The following is a 16,047-nucleotide window of genomic DNA, read 5'->3' as shown; positions in this document are numbered from 1 at the left end:
CATGGCAGTGGTCAATCTCAGCTGGGGAGGTGTCACAGGCCACAAGAGAGTGGCAGTGTCACCAAACTTGCCTGTAGATTGCCTACTGGGGAATGATTTAGAGCTCTCAGCCTGGGCTGAAGTAGAGCAAGAGACCCATTCTAGAATGGTGAACACCCATGGTAAGGTTAGTGGGGCAGTGGTAGCCACAGCCCCAGTCCAAGATGTCCTCCCTGAACAGGTCAGGAGGGTTGTGCCAGTCACAACCCCATCTCAGACAACTTCCTTCCCAGAACAGGTTGTCAAGGCTGTCATGGTAACAGCCCACACCCAAACTGAGCCCCCTCCTGAAAAGGTTGGGAGAGTTGTGATGGCCACAGCTCAAACTCAGACAGATGACAGTGTTGTGAAGCCTGAAACTATGGATCACTCCACTCAGACAGAGAGTATTGAGGAGGAAGAGAAATCTCCCTCCCACCAGACTTTAGGAAAGGATCAGCCTCCTCAGGGAACTGATCTGACCCCTTGTGAAGAAACTGCCACAGAGGTAGTCAGGCCTAGCCTGGCAGAACCCCTGATGTCAGTGGACCCTTCCAAGGTGGGACCCAGTCTGGAGCAGGTAACCTGCCCCTCTCTACCCTGCCTCAGTCAGCCCAGGGCTGTAGAGGTCAGGGAGGCCAGTGTTGGACCCCAAGGGGCCCCCTGTCCAAAAGAATTTCATAATCAGCAGATTAAGGGCACTGAAGCTAGTAGACCTAGCCAAGTGAAAATAAGACACACTCCTGAGGGATCCCCCTTAAAATTAGTTAGGGACCTCCCACAGATGGACACTGTTGGGCACAGCCAAACTTGGGACCTGAGGGCCCCAGACCTGAACTGTCCCTCCAGTAAGCCAAACAGAGGGACACAACCTCCAGCTGTAGGTAGCCAGAGGTTGACCCTGAGAGCCCAAAACAACTCAGTCTTGGAAAGAAAGGCCTATATGGTGGAAAATGATTGGAGGAAGCTGAGCCCAAAATTAGTGGAGCCTCACTTCAGTACTCCATTTCAGCACCAGCCTTTTTCTTTGACAAAACACACCACAGGTAGAGATTCCCTATGGTGGAGACCCTCAGACACCCTTAGGGTGAGGGATTGCTTAGTGGACCATGACATAGGGGGTAACCATGCCAGTGCTGGTACTTCCTTAAATGGCCACTTAGGCAATATAGGCTTACCTGGACAAGGATAGCCTTATCTCCTTTCGTTTGGGGGGGGGTTATGTAGGAAGGTTGACCCCTGACTATGGTTGCCCCCAACTTTTTGCCTGGTGTTTTGCTGGTTTTCTGACTTAGTTGACCTGGGGCCCTGCTATTCAGGACCCCAGGCCTACTGCTCTCTCTGTAAAATGGATTCCATGTACCTTAGGTACATATCTAAATTGGATACTGAGTCACCTTACCAGTCCCTGTACAGTGTACCTTAGGTACCCAGGGCATAGGTGTACCCAGGGCCTACCAGGGGCTGCAGCATTTATTATGCCACCCCTGGCTGGCCATCCAAATCTGACACAACTGGCTGCACGACAGCTGGGGCAAGGTGGTGTACTCACCCTTTGCTTTAGATATAGTATACCTATATCTAACCCTAAAATGGACACACAGATCTCCTATCAGTCACTCCTATGGCAGGCCTTAACAATCCTGAAGGCAGAGTGCTTGGAATCGTGTGAGATGGTGCTCTGGCATGAGCTGAGCCTGTCTGCGACTTTCGGGATCTATCCCTTAGCCGTTTCCATGATATCGCATACCATATACTCTTAAGTGCATTATAATCCTCGCGGTTATGTGCCAACTCTGGTATCGCTTTATCAAAACATGTCGAGTAAGGTGTCATACGAATTGGAATACTAACCCCTCGCCAATTCTGGCGACGGGGTTAGCATTCCACCCTTCTAGAGGGACACGACATGCCTGTAACCTATAACCCGGTTAAAAGTCAGACAGAGCCTTAGCATCCACAAAATGGATGCTGCCACCGAGACACAAGTCTGCCCTCCTGCTGCTGGGAGTCCTCCCAGAGCAGGAGACAAGGACAAAGGGTTTCCTGCCAGGGGCGGTGCCAGCACCGTCCCAGACAGGGTTTTGTGTATTGTAGGTAGGCAGGGCTTTAGAGGAAGGTGACTGCAAGTAGCACCCCGGTGCTCACTGTGCATAGGCCGGCTTGAACCAGTTCCAGGGTCACTCCAGACCCTGTGCTGGGGAAAAGCCCGCCAAGGAAGTGGGTGTAACCACCCCCCTCCTAGTCCCACCCATAGGGCAGGACTTAGTCGCGTGCCAGCCCCTTTTTACAGGATAAAGGTAGAGACTGGCCCCCTTCCAAATCAGATCATCTTTGAATCCTGAAACTACTTTCTGCGAAAGGAACTCAAGACTTCTTCCTAAGATTTCTCCCTTGTGACTAAGGAGTAGTCACCCTGCATCCGCAGGCACCATCTAAGAACACTGCGGTCTGCTGCAAGTCCTTCCTCCGGAATCCGACTGCCCAGCTCGACGAGAACCGGCTTCCCTGGCACCTCTGACCTCTACCCACCTCTACAGCCCAGCTGAGAACCGTGGGTGCGACGAGACCTCAAGGGACCGGCCATCTGCAAGACTGCACGACTTCTTTCCAGCAAGCCCGCCGAGTGAATTCCTGGTGAGTGCTTTGGGGTCCGAGAAGCCCCCACCCTGAGCAGCTCCAGCACCGAAGAGCAGCCCCCCAGCATCTCCACGATCTGCGTGGGGCCCTTCTGCTTTCCGCTGCTCACCGCGTTGTTTGGCTACTGGCCCGTTGGCTTGTGGCCTCCCTGACGACGCCCGACGACATTTCTGCTGCTGGTCTGGTTGCTCCAGACTGGCCCTTGCTCCCTCCCAGAAGAGGAGCACCCCGGACCCTCCTGGTCCACTCAAGACGCCATTTTGAGTCCACCGCGTGGGCTTGAATTAGCCAAGGCTTGTTGCCCAATCCTGGGTAACTTCGACGCCAACGACTTCATCCTCCGTGGGACAGCTCGCACCTCCATCCTGGTCGCCGACAACGCCTCCTGGTCCGAGAGACTGCAGAGCCCAGCAGCGCCCACTCACCTGACTGCGGTGACTTCGCCCGGTGCCATCCTGGTGCCCACTTAATCACTGGCTAGTGATTCAAGAACTTGGTCCCCTCTGCTTTCAGGTTTCTTCTTCCTCGATCCAGGCTTGGATCCAACGAACTTTCCTTCACTGGTCGCCTGCCAGCAACTTCCTTCTTCCAGGCTCCTGGTCCGGCAACGAGATCCCCGACGTCTTTTCAGACCTATGCAGCTGCAGCCCCTGGGCTAGGTAACTTCGGCACTTCGGTGTCCCAGCATAGCCTCACTATCCTAGGGTCAGGATCCACTGTCGTTTTCTTCCTACCAGGTCGGGTTCGCCCGTGAACACTAACTTTGCCTTTTTCTAGCTTCCATAGACTTTGTCCCGCATCCCGCGTGAGAGTGCACACTCTGCACCCGAGTTCCCTAGGCCTCCTGCTAGTAATCTAAAGGTTCAGTAGTCCAGTCCTAGCGATCCCAAAGCCTCTGAGAATCGTTACTTACCTGCTAGTAATTCGCATTCCACTTTTAAAGTATATGGTTTTTCGTGCCCCTCGGGCATTTGTGTATAACGTGCTAACTTAAGTATTTTCGTAAGAGTTTTGTTGTGTGCTTAGCACCCTGTCCTCATAAAGAGTACAGGGTTGTTGTGATTCTAATAAATACATTGTTTATTTTCATAACACTTGTGTGGTGTCCTTTCACTGGGTGTTCAAGGGGTAATGTGATGGTAAAACAGCTGGCTTAACACGCCCTCTAGAGTCTTAGCCTTAGACTGCTCGTATCCATGCTACTAGGATAGCTGGTCTATAAGGTTGACTTACAACCAATCATCAATAAGGGTTGTTTGGACTGATATATAGTGATCACTAGAATAGTGAGCACTGCACATCAGGCCAACTTCTCACACCCCCTAATTTTTGAAAGTCAGAATATTTTTTAAATTTTCGCTTGACTTAGGGGGTTAGAATCTAGAAAAAGGGCAATATCATCAGCGTACAATTGTATATTAGTCATGCCAGCTACCAGGGCTGTATTGGTTCGTATATTCCTAATCGCAATAGGTTTGATAAACAATGCAAATAATATTGGCGACAGGGGGCAGCCTTGTCGGGTACCTCTAGTAACCTGGCATGTCCCGACATTAGAATTGTTGATGATAATCTGTGCCCTAGAGTTCATATATAGTTGTTTTAAAGGAGATAAAAATATTCGGAAAACTAAAACTATGTAAGATAGCAAACAGGCAATCCCAGGACACTAGATCGTAGGCTTACTCTGCATCTAAAAAACCAGATTTGGGCCTTTACTTTATTAGTTTTAAAAATCTAGTGCCTCCAATACGAACTTTGTATTTGTATGGAGGTGCCTGCCTGCAATAAAGCTGCACTGATCGTTAACTACCAGACCTCCCGCTATTTTATTCAGTCAGTTTGCTAAAAGCTTTGTGAAAATTTTATAGTCTGTGGTCGGTATGAGTTTATATTCTCCCTGTCCTTTCCTTTTTTTAGGATACTAACCACTACTGCTGAGCGGAAAGAATCCGGAGGGGATCCTCCTTGTAGTAAATTATTTACTAAAATTAAAAGTTCTTTTCGAAGAGTTCCTCCAAATTTTTTTTTTAATTCTATCAGAGGCCATCGTCTCCGTTGGCCTTGCCATCAGAGAGGGAATCAATCACCTCATTTAATTCAGACTCTGAGAATATCTCAGTGAGTGATTTCTTGTCATCGGCGTCTAATTTAGAGATTGTAAGTTGACCTAAAAATTCCTCTATTGAATCAGATGCTGCCTGCCTCTTCTGTTATTTGATAGACCCCCTCAATGTTTTACGAACCACTCACCAATTGAGGCTGTGGTCTTAGCTTGTATTTTAGTGATCGGGTCAGTTAACTGATCTATTCTGTTACGAGCCTGTTTTTCTTTGACTTGCCAGGCCAAGAGCTTCCCTGTGTACTCGCTCTCCTCATATATCCTCTGAGTGTACAAGTTGCTATTAGTTTCGCACAGGGTGTAATAGAATTCCCTCATCCTACCCTTCGCCTCGGAGAGTTTTTGCCTAGAGTGTGTTGATCTAACCCTATAGTGTTCTTGGGTTGTCTCCGTGAGATCAGTTTGTAATCTAATTTTCTCTTCCTTTCTTGCCTTACACTTTGGGATGTCTTTAGATGTAATTAAACCCCGTAGAGTGGCCTTAAATGCATCCCAAGTCGTGTTTAATGGGGCTGTACCTCTATTTCGTCAATTCATTTTTCAATTTCTGCGCACCGTTGAGGATCTAGAAGATTAGATGTATTAAAAAACCAACGTTTTATAGGGCTTGTGTCTTGTGGACCCAGTTTTACCTCCATGGAAACTGCCGCATGATCTGAAAAGGCGTTAGATAAATGAACATAGTTATATAGCTCCAACTCGTGGGTGGTTAGAAAAAAGTCTAATCTTGAAGCAGAATTATACTTCGCCGAAAAACATGAATATTCTCATTTGAAAGGATTGTTGACTCGCCAATAATCCATGATGTCAAGGTCTAGTTTACAGCTTTGGATCGCTAAAGCAGATTGAGGTTTATTCTGACGGCGATCTTTTATGGACGAGTCTAATAGTGTTTTGTAAAAAAATGTAAATCACCCCCCCCCATTACTATTAACCCGGGGAGGCTTGTTATAGCACTCTAACTGTAAAATTGGCTGAGAATCGTCTAAAATCGGGGCATAAATTGTAGCGAGAATTATATTTACATTGTTTAATTTACCGTGGGCAACAGCCCATCTACCTCTAGAGTCTGTGGCTGCGCCTGCCAAGGTGAAGTCTAGGTGTTTTCCTATCAGAATGCATACTCCTCTCTGTGACAGTCCAGCTGAAGAGGAAATCGTATGGCTAGCCCAGCCCTTAAATATTTTATCTGCGTCACCCTGGTCTCTGTAATGGGTCTCTTGTAAATAGAGAATGTCTGGGTTTAGATTTTTTAATCAACATTAAATGGCATTTTTTTTACCAACATTGTTCAGACCGTTTGCATTAAAAGAGATAAACTTCAGCATCTTGTTTGTTTTTTAGGAAGACAATAATTAAAAACATGGTTGGGGGAGTCTATGGTAAATCTTAGCCTATACAAATGAATATTGAGCACAGTGTTTTATATGATGATACATTTGTATAAAGGCAACAAAATCTATTTGTGCAAAATAAGCGAATGGAGAGTACAATAATATGGTAGCTATTAAAAACCTCTATGCAAATGTGCAAACAGGCAAATAAACAAAGACTCTTTATACAACACTAGGCAAATACTCAGTGCGATCATGCATAGCAGCAGACCCTTACTTTGTGCAAAATAGGCAATTCAGCAGTACAAGTATTAATAGCAGCAAGCCCTTTCTTTGTGCAAAATGGGCAAATAAGCAGTCAGATAATAAAAGCAGCAGGCCCTTTCTTTGTGCAAAATAGGCAGATAAGCGATGTAGGTATAAAAAGCAGCGAACCCTTACTTTGTGCAAAAATAGGCAATAAGCAGCACAGATATATAGCAGCAGATCCTTTCCTTGTGCACATAGGCAAATAATCAACGCACTATTTTAATAGCAGCAGTCTAAATCCTTCCGTGGCCTTAAGTATATCCGAACTGTGCAAAAAAAACAATAGACTTGTCTATGCCATGTCTGTGCTGGTCTTAATGTTGTAGCAAACAATTCTTTGATATATGAACTCATTCCCCCCCCCCCCACTTGTTCTTGAGACCCAAGCACCAATCATACTTGGAAGTACCAGTTAGAACAGTAGTCACGTGAAGGTAAATGTGCCTCGATTAAAATTAAAATTTATAACACGGTCTTTTCGAAAGGAACCCTTCATAAGCAGTACTCACAAATCTGTTTTTATGGCCAAATAATTCAGTTATGCATGGGGCAAAAAGTGTCCAGGGCCAGAAGGTGACTGCCTGAAATTCACCAAAGATTAATTCTGGCCAATTACCTGTGGCGGCTCCTCTGCTAAGGCGGAGTCATCGCATCACTGCCAGGAAGCAGCAAAAATAAGGAAAAAGTAAAATGATAATAACGTAATGTTATCATCATTTTATTTTGTCCTCCTGCTGCAGCAGCATGCGTGAGGGGGTGGGACGGGACTGCAGAGCAGGGGAGGAGTGGTAGAACACTCCTAAGTGCGCAATGACTCTTTGGTCAGCCCTCTCGGGCACACTTCCCCTGTTCTGCATGAAGTCTGCAATGAGAACATGCCCACCCCTCCAGTCCCTGGACGAGCGCTGTGTCACGGAGCTCACACCAATCACTACACTACATTGCAGTACTGTGATTGGCTGCGGGGAGTGTGGGAGCCCTGGTGCTTCCCGTTTTTCACAGGAAGAGGCCGGACACAGACGCGGAGGCATGTGGCCAGCGAGGAAGTACGTGATTTTTTACCCGATTTCTCACCCCCTCCCCCAAATGCCCTTGCTGCTTCTAGGAAGCAGCTACTTCTGCCAATTACCACTCTCCATTAGTGTGATGGTTGGCCATACTCCCACATGTGAAATTTCATAAGCCATCTGGAAGCAAACCCCAGCAAGTCTTTTAAAAAAAAAATCCATGCCATTTAGATGGTCTAATCTATGAATTAACAGATACAGAGCAGGCTCTATACCCAGCTCCAGTAAAGACATTAGTTCAAATTCAAGCAATGTTACCTTAAAACATTTGATCCACTTCGTAGGTATTTGCAGGCTGGCAAGACACCGGAGAAACAGTGAAGATAGCCACCGACCCTGTTGAGAGAAGGAAGGTACTCTTAGAGAATAGTCTGGATCCGTATTCTTTGCTTGTATGAAAACTTCCGGCACATCAGAGTTTGTAAAGACTCATCAGTAAGTATCAGATGGGTAAACGGCAAAAAGATCATCATCATTGGTGCCAGAAAAGAAATGTACCTGTGATTTGTATCAACTTTGTATTGTCCGATGGTAACAACTAGTATACTCAGATTGTAACAACGATTACGTTTATTAACACGCCTGATTTGCCACTCAGTTTTTGCTGGTTGTTGTTTACTTGATTTCAAGACCCAGCAAACTTTTGAAAGACAATTTTTAAAGTTGAACAGAACTGGTGCTCTATGCCACTACAAACACGGCCAAGCAGAAACCCCACTAAGCTTTTTGAAAAGACCTCAATAACAAGATTTACTTGACTGCTTAACGGTCCAAGCTTCTCCACAGCTGTAGTGTTCTAGGATGTCACTGTGTCTGAATGCAACGTTGGTGGATTTCACAATGTCACCATCAGTGGCCATTAATCACACCCCCAATTATGTTCACGCCTTGCCAACCAAACATGACAACCTGCACATTTGTATTCTTAGTGTAGCTCCGCACACAAGGTTTACGTAATCCTAAACACTGCTTCTGTAAAGAAACTAGTTTTAAGTCTATCTGGCTTACATCACACTTGCCAAAATCTACAGATCATCATAGGCTAAGAAGACATAAGAGGAAAAACGAAGGGAGCAGCAGTTCAGCCTGGAGCAATCTCTCCCTGTCAAGCAAAAATACTCATTATGAATTTAAATAAACAGTCATTCTTCTGTATGTCTTTATATCAATGAAGGGCACAGTAAATTAAAGCTGTTACACAAGCCCATGATTTAAGTTATAAAAGCATTACGCACATTATTTCAAAACAAACAGATTTTCGTCAATGTAGGGCTGATATGTAATTTGTAGAACTGAAAGGGACTTAATGGGTCTATATTCTCTTTGATGGCCAGATAGTGAGTGCTTGTATGTCCGTGCCCATCAAGTACACTTTGCCCCATCGAACATTAAGACACAATGAGCAATACTAAAATGGAGAATCAAACCAATATAATCACTTAACTACCCAACCAATGGAACTAAAGTGCTAATGGAGTACTAAAGTGATGTGCGTGCCTGTAAAAGTGCTGTCCAGCCAGTAAGTGCTGGTGTGGCCATGCCCATCAAATACACTCTGCCCCATCAAGCGTTCAGACACTATTACTAATACTAAAATGGCTAAACATGCCAATATAATCACTTTGATGTTCAACCAATGGAACTGCTAGTGAGTATTAACGTGACGTGTGTGCTTGTACAAGTCTCATCTGGTAAAAGATCAAGAGACAAATAGTTGTTAGCTGAATGAGCATGTTAATATAGTCTTATAGTCAGTTCCACAAAGCGCAAGAATAACCTGGTGTGCTGCACCTACTGCCAATGCCATGTGTTTTGACTCTGGGAGAATAGAGGGGAAACGTTTGGGGATTAGGAAGCCCAAGTATAGTTTAGAGGGAAAAATGTGGAATGAAGTAGCAAATGCTTTGTCTAGGTCGTTTAAAACGGGATCGCAAAAACGGATGAAGCTTGGGGCAGTAACCCGTCTCACTGCAACCTCTTCAACATTTCTTATAGCGTTGGACATTCCATGTCCTAATCTTCAACGGAGTCCGGTACCAGTAGGACGCAATTTTGTATGCAATTTCTATGCCAGGCATGTTGTCGAGCTCGGCAAAATAGGTCTGCCCACTCAGTATCAGAAAGGGGTCTGACAATTTCCTCCTCCCAACGCTTCTGTGCTGCTGAGTAGGTGGTGGCCTCCTTACAACCAAGAATAGTATATCATTTGGAGATAAGTAGTCTTTCATTTTGCTGCAAAATTAGCCATTTTTTGAAAGGGGACGGATGGAAGGGTGTAGCATCTAGTGATGTATCTAGAGGTACTGAATGCAGTCAACTTCTAATAAGCCGTGCACGGCTTTCCAGGCGTGGAGACGGTGCAGTGGCAGTAGGCAGCACCCTGTTAAGTACCCCCCCCTTGAGTCGAGTGCAGGGCTGGAGACTAGGGGAGTGTTTCTTTGACCAAGCGGATTCCTTTTGCGGACCTGATAGAGGATAGCGGCGTAAAGTATTGCGATATCCTGGGATAATCTCACGGAACACCAGACTGAAATATATACAATTTAATTATACCCATATGACCTTCATGGCGCCGCATCGGCTCAATGTGACATATGGCGGGAAAGTACGGCCACGCCCCAGGTGTATGCATCCCGACGCCAACTTGGTCCATATGACTTGGGATTGCCAGAGGTTACGTCCTTACTGGGAGGTGGTGTTGGTTAAGATCAAAGGCGTGCAGTCTCCCGCATCGGCCCAGTTTACTTTTATTGGTGGGTTGTGTCAGCCCCGCTAGTTCTTGGCATATTGCTGTGACCACACCGTTTCTCAGCACCAGTTAGCCGCTGTTGGGTTATTCTTTGGTTCTATTTTTTCTTTTTTCCTTTCTCGTTACTAATTAATGTGGCTTTAAATATTGTTAGTGACAAAGTACAACCCAAACCACAAACGGACATGTGCAAGATAGTTGGATGTTGAACAACTCTTTAGCACATTGATCAGATACTTCACTGTAGATGGGACTAGCACTCTTGAATGAAGGCTGAGATAGCAGTTGCCTTATGTTGTGTCTATCTCTTCCTCTTTTTTTGTTTGAAGGTTCTTACTTTACTCTGGATTGTCTTATAATGATCAGTTTCAACAAATTGCCAATAAAAATATATTTGAGAAAAAAACTTCTAATAAGCCGTAGTCTATTTTTAGTTGATCAAAGGAAATTATCTGTTTGCGACCCCTTTCAAGCCATCATTGAATGCGGTTGGGCTGGAGCCCTGGGGCAATCTCCGGATTGGCAAAGATCGGCGACATTAGTGAGAGGAAAGTTGTCAAACCAGCTTCAACCACCACTGCATTCCAAATGCAGAGTACAGAGCTCGTAACCAGCGAGAAATAAAGTCCCCATACCGTAGGATTCTTGGGAAGTCAGGGTTCTTCCCAAATATGGAAGCCATCGACTTCTTGGTCCATGAGAGACCAGTATTTCTCTATGAGGTCTACCTACCACCCCCAAGTTCGTAGTTGCGAGGCGCAGTAGTACCCCAGGAGTGATAGATAGTACTGCACGGCCACTGTTGCATGCAAAGCGATGAAGATTTTTATGTAAGCGAGGCTTCTCTCCCAGCCCGCCCCTCGTGCCCCCCTCCCCCCCAATAAAAATACACCAGTTAATCTCTATTGGCATGGATTGGAGTTGGGTCAATAGACAATGCTTGATAATGGATGCACAGCAAAGTGTTAATTTGGCGTTCTGAAATTAAGGCAGGAAGAGAAGTCAAAGGGTTTGAGATGGCTAAAATCATGTAATGCGCATACAGGCTTCTTGGAGCTTGCTCACCACCAAATGTAATGCCAGAGATATCTGGATGTGCCCTCATGTGTTGGGCGAGGGTCTCCATATAGAGAGCAAACAAAAGAGGGGAAAGGGGTCATCGATGTCTCATGCCCTAGCACACAGGGAAAGGTAGGGAGAGAAAAGCGCAATAACTCGCACCTTAGCTCTAGGGGAGCTATAGATGCTCCCAATCCAACCATGAAACTGGTCCCCAGAATCAAAGCATTTCAAAGTTCAAAAAAGGTAAGGCCAGTGGACTCTTACTGAACACTTTCTGCGTCAATCAAGAGAAGGGCAAATGGTAGATGTGTCAAGTGTTGTCCGCACATTGCAATCCCGAAATGAAACAAACCTGATCTGGTGAGATCAGATCCAGGAGACTTCTAAAAGTTGTGAAAGGCGTCTGCAATCTGTGTGTCGTAAAGGACAGTAGTGGTTGGAGTAGGGCGAACTGCCAGAACGGAGCCAAAGTAAATCTTAGCATGCAAACGATGGACCAGCATTCGCCCGCAGCAGTTGCTACCCAGGTAGTACTTCTGCTTCAAGTAAACTAGAGCATATTCCTCTCGGTCTAAATCAAGACAAATAAGGAGCAAGCGTGGTCACTAGCTCCCTCCAAACCAGATGGACCCCATGGCACTGTGGAGTGCTTCTAACTCAAGGACTCTACGTTCAGTTCTTCTGCTTCTCCTTACGGAGTCGACGTTCTGAGGTAGATATGGCAATAAAATCCCTGCAGACAACCAGTTTAAATGCCTCCCAAAGGGAAGCCACAGCGATTTGACTGATTTAGTTATCTGCATGTAATCACCAATCTACTTACAAATAGTTTTGCAGCGTGAATCTTTCTGGATTCACTATGCTGTGCATTATTCCGCGGTCTTGTGGTTGGGTCCGGATTCGTAGTCTTTTCTTTGTTTTTTTTTTTTTTTTTTTTCTCTTTGCCCAGGTGGGCGTCGGCGTCACACCCCCTTTGGGTGTATTTCCGGTGACGTCGGCATGCTTCCTGCGGAAGCTCCCACTCTTGGGCGCCATCTTCAGATTCTTTTTTTCCGCGGTCGGGTCTGGATCGTTCCCGTTTGGGCTCCAGACATTTTTGGAGAAAGAAGAAAGAAAATACAGAAAAGACGAGGAGAAGTCATCTGAAGACTCCAGGGGACTTCACCGACGAAAGACAAGCAAAGATAAGGCGTTTTCCATCCAGATCTTCGACGAACGTCGACGAACACGCGACCAGAGAGGCCCTGGACGCTCGAGGATGGACAACACGCCGTTCAAGTTCTGCCGGAACTGCCACCACAAGTACGCGCAGAAAGACCAGCACCCGGTATGCAACCTTTGCCTACCGGTGGACCACGAAAGCGGAGACTGCAACGCCTGTTCCGCCTTCACCCCGAAGACCCTTCGTGTGAGAGAGAGGCAGAGGGTAGCACACGCCACCCTGCAGGGGAAGGCCCCGACCCCGTCGCTCTACGAGCTGGGGATGTCCTCCGAGGAAGAAGACAACGCTGCCGCCGAAGACGACTGCTACACGGTCGTAGAGACCGATTACACGAAGACTTCTGACAAGGTAGGAGACTCTTCGGCCCCCAAGAACCCGAGAGACTCTGAGTCTCGAAAAATCGAGGGCAAGACCCCGAAAGCGCCGACGCCAAAAAAGGCGGCGTCCGCGACTACTCCCAGGCCCAGCGGATCCTCAGAGAAGGAGTCCCCGGCGCCGAGAGCTGCTGATCAGCAGAAGACGTCGAAAATCGTCCCCGAAAAGGATCGATCGACGAGGGAGAAAGACCCGAAACTGTCGACGACGACCAGAGACCCGATATCCGGCTCGACGTCGAAAACTTCGACTCCGAGAGGCACGGCGACGAGCCATCCGTCGAAGAGACCGGCGGAACCATCCGACGCGGAACACGCGGCCGAGATGGAAAAGAAAAGAAGGCGCCTCGAGGCAGAAATGGAGAACTTCATGCAGCGGAAAAAAGATTGACGCAAGGATGAAGGCCTTCACGATCCCTCAGAAGACCAAGCCACCAGTGCTGGAGGCGGTCGAGGAGGAAGAAGAGGAGGTCGCCGAAGTCACCGAGCAAGACCGGGACGTCGAGGTGTTCGACGACCAGGAGGAGTACGAGAATCCCCACGAGAGCTACAGCTATGGGGAGGAAGATGAGGGCAGGACAGACACAGAGTCGGCGCCCTATGACCTTCAGGATGTGGATTACATCGATGTCGAGACCGACAGCCCGGAGGAGGTGGTCGACACCTACCCCTCGAGGCCCTCGCCGCCGGACGACATCGGGGCCTACAACGCGGTGATACAATCTGCCGCAGCAGCTTTCAAGCTCGACGAAGAGAAGCAGAAAACAGACTTTCTTCTGGAAACATTGCTCCCAACACAAACGAGGAGCCAGTTCCTCCCGATGCTCGAGAGCGTCTTGGCTCAGGGGAAGGAAGCTTTCAGGGAGCCCGCAACATGCAAGGCAGTGACTCCCAGAACTGAGAAGAAGTACAAGCATGCCGCAAAGGACCCGGCCTACATTCAGGGCACGGTCTCCGCAGACTCCATTATCACGGCCACAGCAAGGAGGAGGGCTAACGTACCCACTACCTCGGGCCCGCCACCGGATAAAGAGAGCAAAAGGATGGATCTGGTGGGCAGAAGGATCGAACGGAATGCCGCGACCCACTGGCGCATGGCTAATTCCAACGCCCTGGTGAACAGACACATGTACCAAATCATGGAGGGACTGGGACAGTTGGTGAAGGACTTGCCCCAGGATGCCAAGCAGAAAGCCGAAAAGCTAATTGAAGAGGGGAAGAATGCTGCAAATTCTTGCCTTAAGACGGCTCTGGATGGGGCAGACACGGCCAGCAGGCTCATGATGATGGGCGTCACGGAAAGGAGACACGCCTGGCTCAGGATATCCGGTTTCAAACCGGAGGTGCAACACAGCATCCTGAACACCCCGTTCAACGGCAGTACGCTTTTCGGACAAACAGTTGATGAACAACTCAGCCAACTTAAGAAGGATAACGAAACAGCAAGATCCATGGGAGCATTGCAGTTCAGAGGGAACAAGAGGGGCACCCCGTCACGGAGGCCTGGCGGGAGAGGTGGAAACCAGCCAGGTACTTCACACCAGGCTTTCCAGCAAACGCACCAGGCAGACTCGCAGGGTCAGCAGGGCCATCAGAAACAGCCCTGGCAGTACCAACAAAGAGGCCAGTCCTTTCGAGGGAGAAATGGACGAGGACAAAATAGAAGAGGGGGCCAGCAGCCCACCTCCAAGTGACTTCGAAAAAACCCGTGTGCCCACCCACAAAAAAGATCCCAGGGGGCAGCACGTACAGATGGGTCAAGACAAACTAGACACCCACGACCACAGGACACCAGTGGGAGGGAGATTAAGATTCCACCTCCAGGAGTGGAGAGGAATCACATCAGACAAATGGATCCTCAACATTATCCAATTCGGATACTGCATAGAGTTGGAGGCGAGGCCAACAAGCAGAAAACCAAGAAGAAAGCCGCTAGCAAGCAAGCAGCTGCAGTGCCTTCAGGAAGAAGCAAAAGAGCTCCTGCGGAAGCAGGCCATAGAAAGGGTACCCTTCAAAGAAAGAAACACAGGAGTATACTCAACATACTTCCTGGTACCAAAAGTAGACGAGACAATGAGGCCCATTCTCGATTTACGGTTCGTGAACCGATTCATAAGAACGCAAAAATTCAAAATGACTTCCCTGCAAGAGGTGCTCCCACAGTTGCAGACCGGGGACTTCATGGTCACTATAGACCTCAAAGACGCATACCTGCACATCCCAATGAACAGGAAGCACAAGCACATGCTCAGGTTCACCGTCGGAGAAAGCCACTACCAGTTCACGACACTGGCCTTCGGTCTAAAATCGGCACCAAGAGTTTTCACAAAGTGCCTCGCAGCAGTCGCGGCGCACCTAAGAAGGCAGGGGATACATGTATACCCTTACCTGGACGACTGGCTGGTGAAAGCAAACTCATACCAGAAATGCAAGCTGCACGCACATACAGTGACCAGCACGCTCATAAACCTGGGGTTCTCCATCCATTGGAAGAAATCATCAATGGAGCCGGAACAAGTGAAGATCTTCCTGGGAGCACAGATCAACACCTTACAGGGCAAGGTGTTCCCCAGCGAGAAGAGGGCGAGGGCGCTGGTGAAGGAAACTCGCCTCTACCGGAAGGGACAAGCTCGGACAGTGAGGACGGCGAGCAAGATCATGGGGATGATGGCATCATGCATCCACCTGGTACCGAATGTACGACTCCACATGAGACCCATTCAAGAATGGCTACAGGAGCAATGGTCACAAGCTACAGGCAGTTGGGAGGATCTAGTGGTTGTAACGCACGCAGTGCAGAAGGAGATGACATGGTGGACCATGGAGAACATAGCAAGGGGAAAGCCTCTAACGCCCCCAACGCCAACAGTGACCATCACCACAGACGCATCCCTGAAGGGATGGGGCGCTCACATGGAGGAGCTCAAGGTGAGGGGACTGTGGACACCGACGGATGCCACAAAGCACATCAATTACTTAGAATTGAAGACAATCTTCCTTGCACTGAAGGCCTTTCAAACAAGACTGTACAAGCACAAGGTATTGATACAAACAGACAACACCACTGCGATGTTCTACATCAACAAGCAGGGGGGCACACAGTCCGCACCGCTTTCAACGCTGGCGCAGGAGATATGGAGATGGGCCATC

The 16,047-nt window shown here is 47.9% G+C and overlaps 1 long non-coding RNA gene across 7 annotated transcripts in view; it reads right to left on the bottom strand.

Moving 5' to 3' along the window:
* LOC144828759 (uncharacterized) overlaps positions 1-16,047 on the bottom strand; it is a 132,686-nt gene that overhangs the window by 49,099 nt on the left and 67,540 nt on the right. For all 7 annotated transcript variants that reach the window (XR_013610528.1, XR_013610527.1, XR_013610530.1 and 4 more), the window contains one exon: positions 7,749-7,826. This is a non-coding gene — a long non-coding RNA (uncharacterized LOC144828759). The remainder of the gene's footprint in view (positions 1-7,748; positions 7,827-16,047) is intronic.

This window comes from Lissotriton helveticus, chromosome 4_1, assembly GCF_964261635.1.
Source record: "Lissotriton helveticus chromosome 4_1, aLisHel1.1, whole genome shotgun sequence".
NCBI classification, from domain to species: Eukaryota; Metazoa; Chordata; class Amphibia; order Caudata; family Salamandridae; genus Lissotriton; species Lissotriton helveticus.
This window is presented reverse-complemented; position numbering and strand designations above follow the sequence as displayed.